This window comes from Leucopleurus acutus (genome assembly GCF_964270905.1).
Source record: "Leucopleurus acutus genome assembly, chromosome: 1".
Lineage (NCBI taxonomy): Eukaryota > Metazoa > Chordata > Mammalia > Artiodactyla > Delphinidae > Leucopleurus > Leucopleurus acutus.
The window spans coordinates 102,802,067-102,822,911 of NC_139142.1; positions in this window are offsets into that span (position 1 = coordinate 102,802,067).

Here is a 20,845-nt window from a genome sequence, read left to right on the forward strand (position 1 = left end):
ACGTTCTGCCTCTTTTCCTATGCTTTACATGCAATTCCAGTCTACCTCCTGAAATCGGTTTCCTGCAATTCTGCCCCGCTTTCAAGTCCTCTTGGCAGCCTTACTTCAATATATTTTTGGACGATAGCTGTCATTTATAACTCTGCAGGTTTGTGAATTACAGTGCCTCTGAGTTCCTTTCTTCAACTTGCTTTCTTGTGAGCTCGCTGCAACACCGCAGGATTGCTTCAGGCCCTAGTGTGGTTCCGGCATGGCACGCTGAGCCTTTGGTTAATTCCTCTTCGTGGTGGGAAATGAGAGTTAAATTTGCCCGTCCAGACACCTCCACCTAGTCTCTCATTGGTTCTCCCTATTCCTGTTCATCTTACGCAGAAATTGAAAACTGGGCCAACCAGGAGGTTAAAGGCACTGACTCTCCAAGTGGGGAGAGTGTTAGTAAAGCGTGTGGAATGTTGCACCCGAGTACCAGGGGACGAAAACTGAGACACATTGGAACACGTTTCCCGATCACACGGTGGATCACACTCTGGGTTCCACATGCATGTTTTAGCTGAAGGAAGAATCCCTTAAACCTGGAGAGTTGAGACCCATGGAATGGGTACCATGCAATATGACTTCAAAGGGCCTGCATTTGCTCACCGAACCTCACCAATCCTATCACTGCTGCGTTTATGCCGCTGTACCCACGCTTGATTCTCTTTTGGAGACATATAAATCCAAAGGTTTTAAGATTCTTACTAGTCAGGTATATGCTTAGGCGTTTATTATGGGGTGTTGAGTCCACTTCTTTGAGCAAGGAGTAGCTCTTGTCTATTATATATTTGGCTTATGGAACGGTATCTGTGCTAATTTCAATCTCTGGTTTCATGCAGCACCCCAACTCACCTTTCCCCTTAAGCTAGCGTAAGTTGGTTTTCTACATTTGAGACCCTGTTCTGTTTTGTAATTCAGTTCCTGTGTAGCCAAGTTTACATTACGTGTAGTAGTGATATCTTATGATGTTTCTTTTTCTGTGTGACTTATTTCACTTACAATCATCGTACCTTAATCCACTCATTATGCTGTTACGGGCCTGATTACATAGATTTCATTGCTGAGTGATATTGCATTGTACGTAAGTACCACAACTTCTTTATCCATTTTTCGCTTTCTGTGATATTGAACTTGTACTGTAACAAGGTTCTTGTAAACAGAGCCGTCCCAAACTTTGGGGTGGCTGTGTCTTTTTGATTTTAATTTCCCTAAGCTATAGGACCATAAGTGGAAGTGCCCTAGGCTCTGTTGCTTTGTTTTTTAGATGTTTCAGGAAACAGCATACACTTCTCCAGAGTGGCTGTTGGCAATTTACATCCCGCCCATCAGCATAACAAGGCTCCCAATTCTCCATGTCCTGTCTTGCCTTTCTGGATTTTACACTTTTTTCAGATGGCCCTTTTGACCGGGGGGCAGTGAGACTTCATTGTAGTGCAGATTTCCTTTGCAAGCTTGCTTGGTTGGCCAAAAAGGGCGTATGCGTTTTTTCCTGAATATATTCAGGAAAAAACGCATACGCCCTTTTTGGCCAAGTGCATCATTGTGGACGTTCTGCCTCTTTTCCTATGCTTTACATGCAATTCCCGTCTACCTCCTGAAATCGGTTTCCTGCAATTCTGCCCCACTTTCAAGTCCTCTTGGCAGCCTTACTTCAATATATTTTTGGACAATAGCTGTCATTTATAACTCTGCAGGTTTGTGAATTACAGTGTCCCTTAGCTCCTTTCTTCAACTCGCTTTCTTGTGAGCTGGCCGCAACACCGCAGGATTGCTTCAGGCCCTAGTGTGGTTCCGGCACGGCATGCTGAACCTTTGATTAATTCCTCTTCCTGGTGGGAAATGAGAGTTAAATTTGCCCGTCCAGACACCTCCAGCTAGTCTCTCATTGGTTCTCCCTATTCCTGTACATTTTCCGCAGAAATTGCAAACTGGGCCAAACAGGAGTTTAAAGGCACTGACTCTCCAAGTGGGGAGAGTGTTAGTAAAGCGTCTTGAATGTTGCACCCGAGTACCAGGGGACGAAAACTGAGACACATTTGAACACGTTTCCCGATCACACGGTGGATCATACTCTGGGTTCCACATGCATGTTTTAGCTGAAGGAAGAATCCCTTAAACCTGGAGAGTTGAGACCCATGGAATGGGTACCATGCAATATGACTTCAAAGGGTCTGCATTTGCTCACCGAACCTCACCAATCCTATCACTGCTGCGTTTATGCCGCCGTACACACGCTTGATTCTCTTTCGGAGACATATAAATCCACAGGTTTTAAGATTCTTACTAGTCAGGTGTATTCTTAGGCGTTTAATATGGGGTGTTGAGTACACTTCGTTTAGCAAGGAGTAGCTCTTGTCTATTACATTTTTGGCTTATGGCACGGTATCTGTGCTAATTTCAATCTCTGGTTTCATGCAGCACCCCAACTCACCTTTCCCCTTAAGCAAGCATAAGTTGGTTTTCTACATTTGAGACCCTGTTCTGTTTTGTAATTCAGTTCCTGTGTAGCCAAGTTTACATTCCGTGTAGTAGTGATATCTTATGATGTTTCTTTTTCTGTGTGACTTATTTCACTTAGAATCATCGTACCTGAATCCACTCATTATGCTGCGACGGGCCTGATGACATAGATTTCATTGCTGAGTGATATTGCATTGTACGTAAGTACCACAACTTCTTTATCCATTTTTCGCTTTCTGTGATATTGAACTTGTACCGTAAACGAGGTTCTTGTAAACAGAGCCGTCCCAAACTTTGGGGTGGCTGTGTCTTTTTGATTTTAATTTCCCTAAGCTATAGGACCATAAGTGGAAGTGCCCTAGGCTCTGTTGCTTTGTTTTTTAGATGTTTCAGGAAACACCATACACTTCTCCAGAGTGGCTGTTGGCAATTTACATCCCACCCATCAGCATAACAAAGCTCCCAGTTCTCCATGGCCTGTCCTTCCTTTCTGGATTTTACACTTTTTTCAGATGGCCCTTTTGACCGGGGGGCAGTGAGACTTCATTGTAGTGCAGATTTCCTTTGCAAGCTTGCTTGGTTGGCCAAAAAGGGCGTATGCGTTTTTTCCTGAATATATTCAGGAAAAAACGCATACGCCCTTTTTGGCCAAGTGCATCATTGTGGACGTTCTGCCTCTTTTCCTATGCTTTACATGCAATTCCCGTCTACCTCCTGAAATCGGTTTCCTGCAATTCTGCCCCGCTTTCAAGTCCTCTTGGCAGCCTTACTTCAATATATTTTTGGACGATAGCTGTCATTTATAACTCTGCAGGTTTGTGAATTACAGTGCCCCTAAGCTCCTTTCTTCAACTCGCTTTCTTGTGAGCTGGCCGCAACACCGCAGGATTGCTTCAGGCCCTAGTGTGGTTCCGGCACGGCACGCTGAGCCTTTGGTTAATTCCTCTTCCTGGTGGGAAATGAGAGTTAAATATGCCCGTCCAGACACCCCCAGCTAGTCTCTCATTGGTTCTCCCTATTCCTGTACATTTTCCGCAGAAATTGCAAACTGGGCCAAACAGGAGGTTAAAGGCACTGACTCTCCAAGTGGGGAGAGTGTTAGTAAAGCGTCTGGAGTTTGCACCCGAGTACCAGGGGACGAAAACTGAGACACATTTGAACACGTTTCCCGATCACACGGTGGATCATACTCTGGGTTCCACATGCATGTTTTAGCTGAAGGAAGAATCCCTTAAACCTGGAGAGTTGAGACCCATGGAATGGGTACCATGCAATATGACTTCAAAGGGTCTGCATTTGCTCACCGAACCTCACCAATCCTATCACTGCTGCGTTTATGCCGCTGTACACACGCTTGATTGTCTTTCGGAGACATATAAATTCGTAGTTTTTAAGATTATTTCTAGTCAGGTATATTCTTAAGCGTTTAATATGGGGTGTTGAGTCCACTTCGTTGAGCAAGGAGTAGCTCTTGTCTATTACATATTTGTCTTATGGCACGGTATCTGTGCTAATTTCAATCTCTTGTTGTATGCAGCACCCCAACTCACCTTTCCCCTCAAGCAAGCATAAGTTGGTTTTCTACATTTGAGACCCTGTTCTGTTTTGAAATTCAGTTCCTGTGTAGCCAAGTTTACATTCCGTGTAGTAGTGATATCTTATGATGTTTCTTTTTCTGTGTGACTTATTTCACTTACAATCATCATACCTTAATCCACTCATTATGCTGCTACAGGCCTGATGACATAGATTTCATTGCTGAGTGATATTGCATTGTACGTAAGTACCACAACTTCTTTATCCATTTTTCGCTTTCTGTGATATTGAACTTGTACCGTAAACAAGGTTCTTGTAAACAGAGCCATCCCAAACTTTGGGGTGGCTGTGTCTTTTTGATTTTAATTTCCCTAAGCTATAGGACCATAAGTGGAAGTGCCCTAGGCTCTGTTGCTTTGTTTTTTAGATGTTTCAGGAAACAGCATACACTTCTCCAGAGTGGCTGTTGGCAATTTACATCCCGCCCATCAGCATAACAAGGCTCCCAATTCTCCATGTCCTGTCTTGCCTTTCTGGATTTTACAGTTTTTTCAGATGGCCCTTTTGACCGGGGGGCAGTGAGACTTCATTGTAGTGCAGATTTCCTTTGCAAGCTTGCTTGGTTGGCCAAAAAGGGCGTATGCGTTTTTTCCTGAATATATTCAGGAAAAAACGCATACGCCCTTTTTGGCCAAGTGCATCATTGTGGACGTTCTGCCTCTTTTCCTATGCTTTACATGCAATTCCCGTCTACCTCCTGAAATCGGTTTCCTGCAATTCTGCCCCGCTTTCAAGTCCTCTTGGCAGCCTTACTTCAATATATTTTTGGACGATAGCTGTCATTTATAACTCTGCAGGTTTGTGAATTACAGTGCCCCTGAGCTCCTTTCTTCAACTCGCTTTCTTGTGAGCTGGCCGCAACACCGCAGGATTGCTTCAGGCCCTAGTGTGGTTCCGGCACGGCACGCTGAACCTTTGGTTAATTCCTCTTCCTGGTGGGAAATGAGAGTTAAATTTGCCCGTCCAGACACCCCCAGCTAGTCTCTCATTGGTTCTCCCTATTCCTGTACATTTTCCACAGAAATTGCAAACTGGGCCAAACAGGAGGTTAAAGGCACTGACTCTCCAAGTGGGGAGAGTGTTAGTAAAGCGTCTGGAGTTTGCACCCGAGTACCAGGGGACGAAAACTGAGACACATTTGAACACGTTTCCCGATCACACGGTGGATCATACTCTGGGTTCCACATGCATGTTTTAGCTGAAGGAAGAATCCCTTAAACCTGGAGAGTTGAGACCCATGGAATGGGTACCATGCAATATGACTTCAAAGGGTCTGCATTTGCTCACCGAACCTCACCAATCCTATCACTGCTGCGTTTATGCCGCTGTACACACGCTTGATTGTCTTTCGGAGACATATAAATCCGTAGGTTTAAAGATTATTTCTAGTCAGGTATATTCTTAGGCGTTTAATATGGGGTGTTGAGTCCACTTCGTTGAGCAAGGAGTAGCTCTTGTCTATTACATATTTGGCTTATGGAACGGTATCTGTGCTAATTTCAATCTCTGGTTTCATGCAGCACCCCAACTCACCTTTCCCCTTAAGCTAGCGTAAGTTGGTTCTCTACATTTGAGACCCTGTTCTGTTTTGTAATTCAGTTCCTGTGTAGCGAAGTTTACATTCCGTGTAGTAGTGATATCTTATGATGTTTCTTTTTCTGTGTGACTTATTTCACTTACAATCATCGTACCTGAATCCACTCATTATGCTGCGACGGGCCTGATGACATAGATTTCATTGCTGAGTGATATTGTATTGTACGTAAGTACCACAACTTCTTTATCCATTTTTCGCTTTCTGTGATATTGAACTTGTACCGTAAATGAGGTTCTTGTAAACAGAGCCGTCCCAAACTTTGGGGTGGCTGTGTCTTTTTGATTTTAATTTCCCTAAGCTATAGGACCATAAGTGGAAGTGCCCTAGGCTCTGTTGCTTTGTTTTTTAGATGTTTCAGGAAACAGCATACACTTCTCCAGAGTGGCTGTTGGCAATTTACATCCCCCCCACCAGCATAACAAGGCTCCCAGTTCTCCATGGCCTGTCCTGCCTTTCTGGATTTTACACTTTTTTCAGATGGCCCTTTTGACCGTGGGGCAGTGAGACTTCATTGTAGTGCAGATTTCCTTTTCAAGCTTGCTTGGTTGGCCAAAAAGGGCGTATGCGTTTTTTCCTGAATATATTCAGGAAAAAACCCATACGCCCTTTTAGGCCAAGTGCATCATTGTGGACGTTCTGCCTCTTTTCCTATGCTTTACATGCAATTCCCGTCTACCTCCTGAAATCGGTTTCCTGCAATTCTGCCCCGCTTTCAAGTCCTCTTGGCAGCCTTACTTCAATATATTTTTGGACGATAGCTGTCATTTATAACTCTGCAGGTTTGTGAATTACAGTGCCCCTGAGCTCCTTTTTTCAACTCGCTTTCTTGTGAGCTGGCCGCAACACCGCAGGATTGCTTCAGGCCCTAGTGTGGTTCCGGCACGGCACGCTGAGCCTTTGGTTAATTCCTCTTCCTGGTGGGAAATGAGAGTTAAATTTGCCCGTCCAGACACCTCCAGCTAGTCTCTCTTTGGTTCTCCCTATTCCTGTTCATTTTCCACAGAAATTGCAAACTGGGCCAAACAGGAGGTTAAAGGCACTGACTCTCCAAGTGGGGAGAGTGTTAGTAAAGCATCTGGAATGTTGCACCCGAGTTCCATGGGACGATAACTGAGACACATTTGAACACGTTTCCCAATCACACGGTGGATCATACTCTGGGTTCCACATGCATGTTTTAGCTGAAGGAAGAATCCCTTAAACCTGGAGAGTTGAGACCCATGGAATGGGTACCATGCAATATGACTTCAAAGGGTCTGCATTTGCTCACCGAACCTCACTAATCCTATCACTGCTGCGTTTATGCCGCCGTACACACGCTTGATTCTCTTTTGGAGACATATAAATCGGTAGGTTTTAATATTCTTACTAGTCAGGTATATTCTTAGGCGTTTAATATGGGGTGTTGAGTCCACTTCGTTGAGCAAGGAGTAGCTCTTGTCTATTACATATTTGGCTTATGGAACGGTATATGTGCTAATTTCAATCTCTTGTTGTATGCAGCACCCCAACTCACCTTTCCCCTCAAGCAAGCATAAGTTGGTTTTCTACATTTGAGACCCTGTTCTGTTTTGTAATTCAGTTCTTGTGTAGCCAAGTTTACCTTCCGTGTAGTACTGATATCTTATGGTGTTTCCTTTTCTGTGTGACTTATTTCACTTAGAATCATCATACCTGAATCCACTCATTATGCTGCTACGGGCCTGATGACATAGATTTCATTGCTGAGTGATATTGCATTGTACGTAAGTACCACAACTTCTTTATCCATTTTTCGCTTTCTGTGATATTGAACTTGTACCGTAAACGAGGTTCTTGTAAACAGAGCCGGCCCAAACTTTGGGGTGGCTGTGTCTTTTTGATTTTAATTTCCCTAAGCTATAGGACCATAAGTGGAAGTGCCCTAGGCTCTGTTGCTTAGTTTTTTAGATGTTTCAGGAAACAGCATACACTTCTCCAGAGTGGCTGTTGGCAATTTACATCCCGCCCATCAGCATAACAAGGCTCCCAGTTCTCCATGGCCTGTCCTGTCTTTCTGGATTTTACACATTTTTCAGATGGCCCTTTTGACCGGGGGACAGTGAGACTTCATTGTAGTGCAGATTTCCTTTGCAAGCTTGCTTGGTTGGCCAAAAAGGGCGTATGCGTTTTTTCCTGGAAAAAACGCATACGCCCTTTTTGGCCAAGTGCATCATTGTGGACGTTCTGCCTCTTTTCCTATGCTTTACATGCAATTCCCGTCTACCTCCTGAAATCGGTTTCCTGCAATTCTGCCCCGCTTTCAAGTCCTCTTGGCAGCCTTACTTCAATATATTTTTGGACGATAGCTGTCATTTATAACTCTGCAGGTTTGTGAATTACAGTGCCCCCGAGCTCCTTTCTTCAACTCGCTTTCTTGTGAGCTAGCCGCAACACCGCAGGATTGCTTCAGGCCCTAGTGTGGTTCCGGCACGGCATGCTGAGCCTTTGGTTAATTCCTCTTTCTGGTGGGAAATGAGAGTTAAATTTGCCCGTCCAGACACCTCCAGCTAGTTTCTCATTGGTTCTCCCTATTCCTGTACATTTTCCGCAGAAATTGCAAACTGGGCCAAACAGGAGTTTAAAGACACTGACTCTCCAAGTGGGGAGAGTGTTAGTAAAGCGTCTTGAATGTTGCACCCGAGTACCAGGGGACGAAAACTGAGACACATTTGAACACGTTTCCCGATCACACGGTGGATCATACTCTGTGTTCCACATGCATGTTTCAGCTGAAGGAAGAATCCCTTAAACCTGGAGAGGTGAGACCCTTGGAATGGGTACCATGCAGTATGACTTCAAAGGGTCTGCATTTGCTCACTGAACCTCACAAATCCTATCACTGCTGCGTTTATGCCGCCGTACACACGCTTGATTCTCTTTCGGAGACATATAAATGCGTAGGTTTTAAGATTATTTCTAGTCAGGTATATTCTTAGGCGTTTAATATGGAGTGTTGAGTCCACTTCGTTGAGCAAGGAGTAGCTCTTGTCTATTACATATTTTGCATATGGAACGGTACCTGTGCTAATTTCAATCTCTGGTTTTATGCAGCACCCCAACTCACCTTTCCCCTTAAGCAAGCATAAGTTGGTTTTCTACATTTGACACCATGTTCTGTTTTGTAATTCAGTTCCTGTGTAGCCAAGTTTACATTCCGTGTAATAGTGATATCTTATGATGTTTCTTTTTCTGTGTGACTTATTTCACTTAGAATCATCGTACCTGCATCCACTCATTATGCTGCTACGGGCCTGATGACATAGATTTCATTGCTGAGTGATATTGCCTTGTACGTAAGTACCACAACTTCTTTATCCATTTTTCGCTTTCTGTGATATTGAACTTGTACCGTAAACGTGGTTCTTGTAAACAGAGCCGTCCCAAACTTTGGGGTGGCTGTGTCTTTTTGATTTTAATTTCCCTAAGCTATAGGACCATAAATGGAAGTGCCTTAGGCTCTGTTGCTTTGTTTTTTAGATGTTTCAGGAAACACCATACACTTCTCCAGAGTGGCTGTTGGCAATTTACATCCCGCCCACCAGCATCACAAGGCTCACAGTTCTCCATGGCCTGTCCTGCCTTTCTGGATTTTACACTTTTTTCAGATGGCCCTTTTGACCGGGGGGCAGTGAGACTTCATTGTAGTGCAGATTTCCTTTGCAAGCTTGCTTGGTTGGCCAAAAAGGGCGTATGCGTTTTTTCCTGAATATATTCAGGAAAAAACGCATACGTCCTTTTTGGCCAAGTGCATCATTGTGGACGTTCTGCCTCTTTTCCTATGCTTTACATGCAATTCCTGTCTACCTCCTGAAATCGGTTTCCTGCAATCCTGCCCCGCTTTCAAGTCCTCTTGGCAGCCTTACTTCAATATATTTTTGGACGATAGCTGTCATTTATAACTCTGCAGGTTTGTGAATTACAGTGCCCCTGAGCTCCTTGTTTCAACTCGCTTTCTTGTGAGCTGGCCGCAACACCGCAGGATTGCTTCAGGCCCTAGTGTGGTTCCGGCACGGCACGCTGAGCCTTTGGTTAATTCCTCTTCCTGGTGGGAAATGAGAGTTAAATTTGCCCGTCCAGACAGCTCCAGCTAGTCTCTCATTGGTTCTCCCTATTCCTGTTCATTTTCCACAGAAATTGCAAACTGGGCCAAACAGGAGGTTAAAGGCACTGACTCTCCAAGTGGGGAGAGTGTTAGTAAAGCATCTGGAATGTTGCACCCGAGTACCAGGGACGAAAACGAGACACATTTGAACACGTTTCCCGATCACACGGTGGATCATACTCTGGGTTCCACATGCATGTTTTAGCTGAAGGAAGAATCCCTTAAACCTGGAGAGTTGAGACCCATGGAATGGGTACCATGCAATATGACTTCAAAGGGTCTGCATTTGCTCACCGAACCTCACCAATGCTATCACTGCTGCGTTTATGCCACTGTGCACACGCTTGATTCTCTTTCGGAGACATATAAATCCATAGGTTTTAAGATTCTTACTAGTCAGGTATATTGTTAGGCGTTTAATATGGGATGTTGAGTCCACTTCGTTGAGCAAGGAGTAGCTCTTGTCTATTACATATTTGGCTTATGGAATGGTATCTGTGCTAATTTCAATCTCTGGTTTCATGCAGCACCCCAACTCACCTTTCCCCTTAAGCAAGCATAAGTTGTTTTTCTACATTTGAGACCCTGTTCTGTTTTGTAATTCAGTTCTTGTGTAGCCAAGTTTACCTTCCGTGTAGTAGTGATATCTTATGGTGTTTCTTTTTCTGTGTGACTTATTTCACTTAGAATCATCATACCTGAATCCACTCATTATTCTGCTACGGGCCTGATGGCATAGATTTCATTGCTGAGTGATATTGCATTGTACGTAAGTACCACAACTTCTTTATACATTTTTCGCTTTCTGTGATATTGAACTTGTACCGTAAACGAGGTTCTTGTAAACAGAGCCATCCCAAACTTTGGGGTGGCTGTGTCTTTTTGATTTTAATTTCCCTAAGCTATAGGACCATAAGTGGAAGTGCCCTAGGCTCTGTTGCTTTGTTTTTTGGATGTTTTAGGAACACTATACACTTCTCCAGAGTGGCTGCTGGCAATTTACATCCTGCCCATCAGCATAAAAAGGCTCCCAGTTCTCCATGGCCTGTCCTGCCTTTCTGGAGTTTACACTTTTTTCAGATGGCCCTTTTGACCGGGGGGCTGTGAGACTTCATTGTAGTGCAGATTTCCTTTGCAAGCTTGCTTGGTTGGCCAAAAAGGGCGTATGCGTTTTTTCCTGAATATATTCAGGAAAAAAGGCATACGCCCTTTTTGGCCAAGTGCATCATTGTGGACGTTCTGCCTCTTTTGCTATGCTTTACATGCAATTCCAGTCTACCTCCTGAAATCGGTTTCCTGCAATTCTGCCCCGCTTTCAACTCCTCTTGGCAGCCTTACTTCAATATATTTTTGGAAGATAGCTGTCATTTATAACTCTGCAGGTTTGTGAATTACAGTGCCCCTGAGCTCCTTTCTTCAACTCGCTTTCTTGTGAGCTGGCCGCAACACCGCAGGATTGCTTCAGGCCCTAGTTTGTTTCCGGCACGGCATGCTGAGCCTTTGGTTAATTCCTCTTCCTGGTGGGAAATGAGAGTTAAATTTGCCTGTCCAGACAGCTCCAGCTATTCTCTCATTGGTTCTCCCTATTCCTGTTCATTTTCCACAGAAATTGCAAACTGGGCCAAACAGGAGGTTAAAGGCACTGACTCTCCAAGTGGGGAGAGTGTTAGTAAAGCGTCTGGAATGTTGCACCCGAATACCAGGGGACGTAAACTGAGACACATTTGAACACGTTTTCCGATCACACGGTGGATCATACTCTGTGTTCCACATGCATGTTTTAGCTGAAGGAAGAATCCCTTAAACATGGAGAGTTGAGACCCATGGAATGGGTACCATGCAATATGACTTCAAAGGGTCTGCATTTGCTCACCGAACCTCACCAATCCTATCACTGCTGCGTTTATGCCACTGTACACACGCTTGATTCTCTTTGGGTGACATATAAATCCATAGTTTTTAAGATTCTTACTAGTTAGGTATATTGTTAAGTGTTTAATATGGGGTGTTGAGTCCACTTCGTTGAGCAAGGAGTAGCACTTGCCTATTATATATTTGGCTTATGGAACGGTATCTGTGCTAATTTCAATCTCTTGTTGTATGCAGCACCCCAACTCACCTTTCCCCTTAAGCAAGCATAAATTGGTTTTCTACATTTGACACTCTGTTCTGTTTAGTAATTTAGTTCCTGTGTAACCAAGTTTACATTCCGTGTAGTAGTGATATCTTATGATGTTTCTTTTTCTGTGTGACTTATTTTTTATTTTTTTATTTATTTTTTTTTTGCGGTACGTGGGCCTCTCACTGTTGTGGTTTTTCCCATTGCGGAGCACAGGCTCCGGACGCGTAGGCTCAGCGGCCATTGCTCACAGGCCCAGCCGCTCCGTGGCATGTGGGATCTTCCCGGAGCGGGGCACGAACCCATGTCCTCTGCATCGGCAGGCGGACTCTCAACCACTGCGCCACCAGGTAAGCCCTGTGTGACTTATTTCACTTAGAATCATCGTACCTGAATCCACTCATTATCCTGCTATGGGCCTGATGACATAGATTTCATTGCTTAGTGATATTGCATTGTACGTAAGTACCACAACTTCTTAATCCATTTTTCGCTTTTTGCGATATTGAACTTGTACCGTAAACGAGGTTCTTGTAAACAGAGCCATCCCAACCTTTGGGGTGGCTGTGTCTTTTTGATTTTAATTTCCCTAAGCTATAGGACCATAAGTGGAAGTGCCCTAGGCTCTGTTGCTTAGTTTTTTGGATGTTTCAGGAAACACCATACACTTCTCCAGAGTGGCTGTTTGCAATTTACATCTCGCCCATCAGCATAACAAGGCTCCCAGTTCTCCATGGCCTGTCCTGCCTTTCTGGATTTTACTCTTTTTTCAGAAGGCCCTTTGACCGGGGGGCAGTGAGACTTCATTGTAGTGCAGATTTCCTTTGCGAGCTTGCTTGGTTGGCCAGAAAGGGCGTATGCGTTTCTTCCTGAATATATTCAGGAAAGAACGCATACGCCCTTTTTGGCCAAGTGCATCATTGTCGACGTTCTGAGTCTTTTCATATGTTTTCAGTGCAATTCCAGTGTACCTCCTGAAATAGGTTTCCTGCAGTTCTGCCTTGCTCTCAGTGCCTCTTCATAGCCTTACTTCAATATACTTTTGGAAAATAGTTGGCCTTTATAACTCTGCAGTTTTTTGAATTGCAGTGGCCCTTAGCTCCATTTTTCAGCTCTTATTTTTGTGATCTTGCCTCATATCCACAGGATTTCTTCAGGCCCTATTCTTCTTCTGGGGCGCCTTGCTCTGCCTTTGGTTAATTCTTCTTCCTGAATTGAAATTAGAGTGACATGTGCCCATTGAAACCGCTACAGCTATTTTCTCACTGGTTCCCCCTATTCCCATTCATCCTCCGCACTAACTGCAGACTGTGCGATACCGGAACTTAAAGGCATTGACTCTCCATGTGGAGATGTTGTTAGTAAAGTGGCTGGAATGTTGATCCGGAGCCCCAGGAGAGGAAAATGAGGTGCATTTTAGAAACCTTTCCCGATCATATGGTATACCATCCGCTGGATTTCCCATGCATGGTTTAGCTGTAGGAAGATTCCCTTCAACTTGGAGTGTTGGGACCCTTGGAATAAGTAGCATGAAGTATTGCATTAAACTTTCGGCAGTTGCTCACCAAAGCTCTCCAATCCTTTCAGCCCCAAGTGTCCAGCCTTATGTCTTATCCAGCTGTGGGTTTATATGTGGTCATTCCAGGTTGCATCACAGCCCCTGAGCGAATTTTGTAAGAATTTTTCTCTCTTTCATTGTTTCTGCGTTTTGGTTTTAAAATTTATTTCTATAATGGGGTTTAGCTCATTTTCACTGCTGTGTTTGTGCCGCTCTGCTCACACTTGATTCCCTTATGGAGATATATCAATACATGGGTTTTAAGATTCTTATTACTCAGATATATTTCTCTGCGGTTTATAGGGTGTGTTGAGGCCAGTTCATTGAGCAAGGTGTAGATCTTGTCTGATACCTATTTGGTTTATTGAACGGTATCTGTGCTAATTTCAAACTCTGGTTTTATGCATCACCCCACCTCTCCTTTCCCCTTAAGCTGACATAAGTGTGTTTTCTAAATGTGAGACACTGTTCTGTTTTGTAATTCATTTTTTGTGCAGCCATATTTATCCTCCCTCTATAAGTGATATCTTATGATATGTTTCTTTTTCTGTTTGACTTATTTCAAGTAGTATTATCGGACCTCAATCCACTCTTTATCCTTCTACTAGCCTTATTACATTGATTTCATGGTGAAGAGATATTCCATTGTACATAAGTACCACATTTTCTTTATCCATTGTTCTCTTTCCTGGGATATTTAAGGTGTACTGAAGTTGAGGTTCTTGTAAACAGAGTAGCCCTAAACTGTGGTGTGCTTGTGTCTTGTTGATTTTTAGACTTCCCTAGATATACTCCCGTGATTGGAAGTGCCCTATGCTCTGTCGCTCTGTTTTTTAGATGATTTAGGAACCACCATACACTTCTCCAGAGTGGCTCTCGGCAGTTCACACACTGTCCATCAGCGTATAAAGGCTCCCTGTTCTCCATGGCCTGTCCTGCATTTCTGGTTTTTACAATTTTTTCGGATGGCCCTTTTGACCGGTGGGAAATGAGACTTCTTTGTTGTGCACATTTGCATTGCTTGCTTGCTTGGTTGCCCATAAAGTGCGTATGCGTTTTTTCCTGGATATATTCAGGAAAAAACGCATACTCCCTTTTGGGCCAACTGCATCATTGTCGAAATTCTGCCGCTTTTCATGTGCTTTAAAGGCGAGTCCAATCTATCTCTTGAAATCTGTTTCTTGCAATTCTGTCTTGCATTCAGATCCTCTTCTTTGCCTTACCTCAACATATTTTTGGACGTTAGTTTTCATTTATAACTCTGCAGGTTTGTGAATTGCAGTGACCCTGAGCTCCATTTTTTAAGTTGCTCTTTTGTGAGCTGGCCTCAAAACCGCAGGATTGCTTCAGGCCCTATTTTGGCTCCGGCGAGGCGGGCTGAGCCTTTTTTTAATTCTTATTCTTAATGGGAAATTAGAGTGACATGTGCCCGTCCAAACCCCTACAACTATTCTCTCATTGGTTCCCCCTGTTCCCGTTCATCCTCCTCACAATTTGCAAAATGTGTGAAACAGAAGTTTAAATGTGCTGATTCTCTAAGTGGGGAGATTCTAAGTAACGTGGCTGGAATGATGAACAGGAGCACCAGGATAGGATAAATGAGGTGCATTTTAGACACATCTCCCGATCACATGGTGTACAGTCCTCTGGGTTTTCCATGCATGTTTTAGCTGTAGGAAGATTCCTTGAACCTGCAGATTTGGGACCCATTGAATGGGTACCAGGTAGTATTACTTTAAAAGGTGTGCATTTCCTCACCCAACCTCACATTTCTCTTAGCGCGAACAGTTTCCAGCCTTATGTCTCATCCTGCTGTGGGTCTAGATGTGTTCAATCCATGTTGCATCACCGTCCCTGAGGAAAAGTTGTAAGAGGTTTTCTCTGTCTCTCTGTCGTTTATTTTTTTCAATTTATTACTATGTTGTTTACAGCTGATTTTCAAAGCTCTGTTTCTTGCTGCTGTACATCCACTTGATTCACGTACAGAGAGACATCAATAAATTCTTTTTCAGATTCTTACCAGTCATAGATATTCTTTTCCGGTGACTTGAGTGTGCTGAGTGCAGTTCTTTTAGCTACCGTGTAGGCCTTGTTGATTATCAGTTTGGTATTTGGAATGGTATCTTTGCTAATTTCAACCTCCTGGATGATGCCTCACCCCTCCCCACCTTTCCCGTTTAGCAGCCTTACGCGTGTTTTCTACATATTTGACTATGTTTTTGTTTTGTAATTTATTTCATGTGTAGCCATTTTGGATTCCACCTTTAAGTGATATCTTATGATATGTGTCTTTTTCTTTTTGAATTATGTCACTTAGAATGATCATACGTAACTCCTCCGGAGTTGTTACAACTGGCCATATTTCATTGATTTCCAGGCTGAGTAATATTCCACTCTACATAAGTACCACATCTCTATCCATTTTTTCCCTCCAGAGACATTTAAGTTATATCCTAGTCGAGGATCTTTTAAACAGAGAGGCAGTAAACATTGGGGTGCCTGTGTCCTCTCGATTTTTGTTTTTCCCAAGATATACGCCCATGAGTGCAAGTGCCCTATGCTCTGTAGCTCATTTTTTAGATGCTTTAGTAAACACAATACACTTCTCCAGAATGGCCGTTGGCAATATACATTTCCACTATAAGCCTCACAGGGCTCCCTCTTCTCCTTGCCCTGTCCTGCATTTCTGGCGTTTACACTTTATGAGGATGGCTCTTCTGACTGATGCGAAGTGATATCTTTTGTAGTATTGATTTCCAGTGCCCACCTGTTTGGTTGGCTAAAAAAGTGTATGCCCTTTTCTTGAATATATACAGAAAAAAACGCATACAGCCTTTTTGGCCAACTGCAATGTCGGCAATGTTCAGCCCCTTTTCTTGTGCTTAATGGCGAATCCTTTCTACCTCCTCAAATCCCTTTCCTGCCATTCTCCCTTGCTTGCCAATCCTTTTCTCTGACTTTCCTCAAGACATTTTTCAGTGATAGATATTTTCAACTCTGCAGTTTCGTGAATTTTACTGCCCCTGAGTTCCATTGTTCAACTTGTGTTTATGGGAACTGGCCACAAAGCAGTGGGATTTCCTCAAGCCCTATACTGTTTCCATGGGCAACCCTAGCCTTTGGTCAATTCATCTTCCTGATTGGAAATTAGAGTGACATGTGCCTGTCTGAACACCTAGGACTTGTCTCTCATTGTTCCTCATCCTTCCGCTTCATCCTCTGGACAAATTCCAAACTGTACGCAACAGGATGTTGACAGTGTTGACATCTCCAAGTGGGGAGACTGTTAGTAAAGACGCTGGAGGGGTGAACCCGAGCACCAGGAGATGAGGAGATGAGATGCCTTTTCCAAACTCTTCCCGATCAGACGGTATACCATCCTCTGGGTGTGACAGACATGTTTTAGCAGTAGGAAGAGTCCCATTCATGTAAGGAGAACACCAGGGCTTTTTCAAAATCAGTGTCTCCCCGAAACCCAAACTGGGGAGTTTTTTAAGCTACGGCTACACATATGTTCATTAAGGGCCTTGGGAAGTAGGCAGAGTCCAAACTTTAGATGACTGAAGTCTTCAGGGTCAGAAGCACTCACCACCGGCTTCCCTTAGGTTACACTTTAACTGTCATTGATAGATGATGTCAATAAAAATATCTATTCTTTTTCCGATTATTTCCCCTTATAGGTTATTGCACAATATTGAGTGTAGTTCCCTGTGCTATACAGTAGTTCCTTGTTGATGATCTATTTTATACATAGCAGTGTGTATGTGTTAATTCCAAACTGTTAATTTATCCCTCCTCCCACCTTTCCCCTTTGGTAATAATAAATTATAAGATTTTATACTTCTCAGAAATGGGGGAGCTGAAAGAGAGGTATCATTTTCAATGGAAAAGCATTTAAAACAAGATTGAAGCTTTAACCAAGATTATTAGATGTACATCCTTGGAAAGAAATCACTTCATTTCTCTAATATTGACCTGACAAATAAGACAAACCTTTTCACTGAACTTGCTTATAATAAAGTGATGGAAATATCAAATGGAAGTGTTAGAAACATCTTATTTTACCCGAGCCTTATAAACTGTTCTATGTTAACTACAGTTTGGCTCACACATCTGTTCATTGAAGTTACAATAGTCTCAATTTCTGTTACTGATCCTCCAGAGTGGACCCCAACAAGGGTCCCCCTGCCCAGTGTCATTGGGGCCAACAGATCGAGACTGAGTTTGGTTCCCAAGCAAAGGAAACTTTATATTTTCATCAGAGAATGGAGAGGTGAGAGCATGCACTACCCCGTGGGCTGTGGGCTGGGCTGCTGTGTAGAGATCCTGTCAGAGTCAGTGGGAGGGAGGGGGCGGAGCTCTCAAGGGCCGGGTTGGCTGCAGCTCAGGCTCTATATCTCGGAGTCTGCACTGGGCCCCAGGAGCTGAGGTGTCGACCCAGCCATTCTGCACCAGGAAATCTGGTCTGAAGTGCCGGGTGTGGAACCTCTGCATGCGGGACCCTAGGAGCACATGAAATTAGACAAAGCACAAAGGATAAAAAAGGTCAGACTTGACTTTATTGCCCACATTCTATTTTTATCTCCCAGGGATTTTTAATGGGCTTTGCTGGGGACAAACCCCTCCTCTGCCTTTTGTCCCGTTCCTCATTCTTGGAGTGCTGAGGGTGCAGACCCTTCTTCTGTAACTGCTGAGTGCTGAGTTGGGAGCCCTCATACCAGGGGACGAGGGTCAGAACTTCTCCCCAGCAGCCTCCAGGTGACGTTGATTGGCCCCAGGACCCCTGCCTCCCTGCTCGTCCGCCTGAGCACCAGCATTGGAAGTGTTATAGATTCTAATGACCTTTAAGGGTCCAGGAAAGAGATGTGCAGAGACGCTGTGGGGGCCGGTTTCACCCCGCCCCACATTTGTTCGGCCACCTTAGGCTGACCGTTTCTGCCAGCCTAGATGCTCTGACCAGTAGTCTGCTCTTTCTTCAATTAGGCCCCTGAATTAACGTAAAAACAGCACCAGGTGTCAGAGCCCTGCCCGCTCAACTCCCAGACAGTCCAGGGTCAGTGGTGATCAAGGACCATGATGGCCACTGAGTCAACAGCCTTTTGAAGTAAACAGGAGTCCAGCCGGTCTTATTGGCCACCATCATCACGGTGTCTGTAGGCTTTTCTATGGTGACGGTGTGATATACGGTTCCCCCGCCAAGATTATTAGCTCCCCTCCGGGTGCAGGAAGTCCTGCAAGCAGTAGTCTACTCCTTCGGGACACACTATTGTTATTTTATGAGAGAAACTCCAGGTCAAGTGATGTTCACACGAGTCGTCATGGTGCCCTGTTGCCCCCGGTTATCTCTCTGGATGTTGGAGTTGGAGGGCCTCCTCACTCGAGGTCGGTGTGCCCACGGAGCGAACCCTGCAACTTCAGGGCATGGTTGGTGATTAGGATCACCACGTGGGGTCCTTTTCCCTTAGGAGGGAGGTGGCCTTTTGGGCTGCTGATTTCCAGGTTTTTAGATACCGCCAGTATCTTGGCCAGATGTGGCAGTGGGCCAAGCCCCTTGGTGACTGTAGTTTATCCTACCTGGATGGCATTCTTGCGTTGTTCCATTTCAAGTGGTCCCAGTTTTTGCACTAATTCTCCAATGGCGATTCACCTTTCACCGGGAATGGAAAGGTCAAAGGGTTTAGCTCAATTAGGGAGTTCCAGGGCAAGGGTCTGAATTGACTGCTCTTTCCATTCTTGAAAGGCCACTTCTGGATTCTGTTCAAAAGGATCATCATCTTTTCCTTTCAGTGTTTCATATAGAGGCCCAGCTAGTAGACTGTAGTTAGGGATCCAGAAGCAGCAAACCCTGGCCTCCCCAGGAACCCCTAAGCTGTCTTCTAGTTTTAGAAAGGGGTAAGGCTGCAAATGGTTTCTTCCCTTTCCTGGGATGGGCTTCTCTGACCTTGTGTGAGAATGAAGCCCAGGCAGGTCACTGCAGTCTGTGATATTTGAGCTTTTTCTTGGACAACTTCTATCCTTTATTGGCTTGGTAGTTCAGAGGCCTCCTTAGTAGGGCTGGCGATCAGAATGTCGTCTGCATATTGAAGGAGGGTTTCCTTTTCCAGAGGTAGAACTTTTCGGTCGTTAGCTAAGCTTTCCCCAAAGATGGTGTGGGAATTTTTGAACCCTTGGGGCAAGACGGCCCGGAAGTATTGTTTTAGTTGTATGTTGAGTCCTGCCACTCACAAGCCAAAATTTCTTGTGACTCTGGGACTAATGGAATACAAAAGAAGGCATCATTGAAGACTAATACAGAATACCATGTCCTGGTGGTTGGTAGAATGACCAGCAGGGTGTAGGGATCAGGAGCAACTGGAGGTATATCCTCGGTGGCTTCACTGACTGTCCTGACATCCTTTACCAGGTCCCCAGCAGCCCATGGGGCTCTCGTGGTCAGGCCAATCCCAGGATATGGAGCTCTCCTGGGCAGGTACCCCACCCCCAACCCAGCCCACGGGGCTCTCATGGTCAGGCCCCTCCCAGGATACAGAGCTACCCTTGCAGGTACCGTGGCAGGGCTGGGCACACAGGAACCGTGCACATAGCCCTCATTGAAGAGCACCCCCAGCTCACCTGTCGCTCAGAGCTGACACAGAGCACCTCAGAGCAGGACTTGAACTAACAAACAGCAGCTCCGACAGGTCTGTGACCCTGGGCATCACTCTGTGTGGCCTCCCTCCACCTGGTCTTCCAGAGACTTCCACTGCACCCAGGGCACCAGGCCTCTGTCTCCAACCACCACCCACCCCTCCTCTCCCTGACTCCTGGGTTCCTCTCATTAGGAGAGGGTTTTCTTGAAGTTGTCTCCCACTCATGGGCCAGATAAAATGATTAGAAAACAAGCCAAAGCTGCAGCCCCTTGTCTATCCTGACTCTCAGGAGCCCACACCTGTTCCTTGGACCTGGCCGGTTCAGCAAGTTCCATTTTCTGCAACTGTGAGCCCCTGAGGGGTGATGATTGGCTGACCTGGGCAGCCTTACCATGCCGGCCAGCCCTCCCCAGGTGTGCCTGGGTTGAGATCAATATAAATACCACTCCAGGCAGCAAAAGCCCCTGCAGCTGTGCCTGACGCCATTTTCTCTGCCCTGTCAGCAGTCTCGGGGCTGGGCTGGTGGGAGGGAGTGAGAGGCCACGGCTTTGTGGGTGGCCCAGTGTGAGTGGGGCTCTGCTGGACTTTCTGCAGCAGTTGCCAGGCTGCCACCTGCTAAAGAAGAGGATGTGTCACCCATACCTGCTGCTGGAATTTCTCCCTGGGCAGAGGTGAGGAAGGAAAAAAGCAGTGGGGGCAGGGACAGGACGGGTATCTCAGGCAGGGAAAT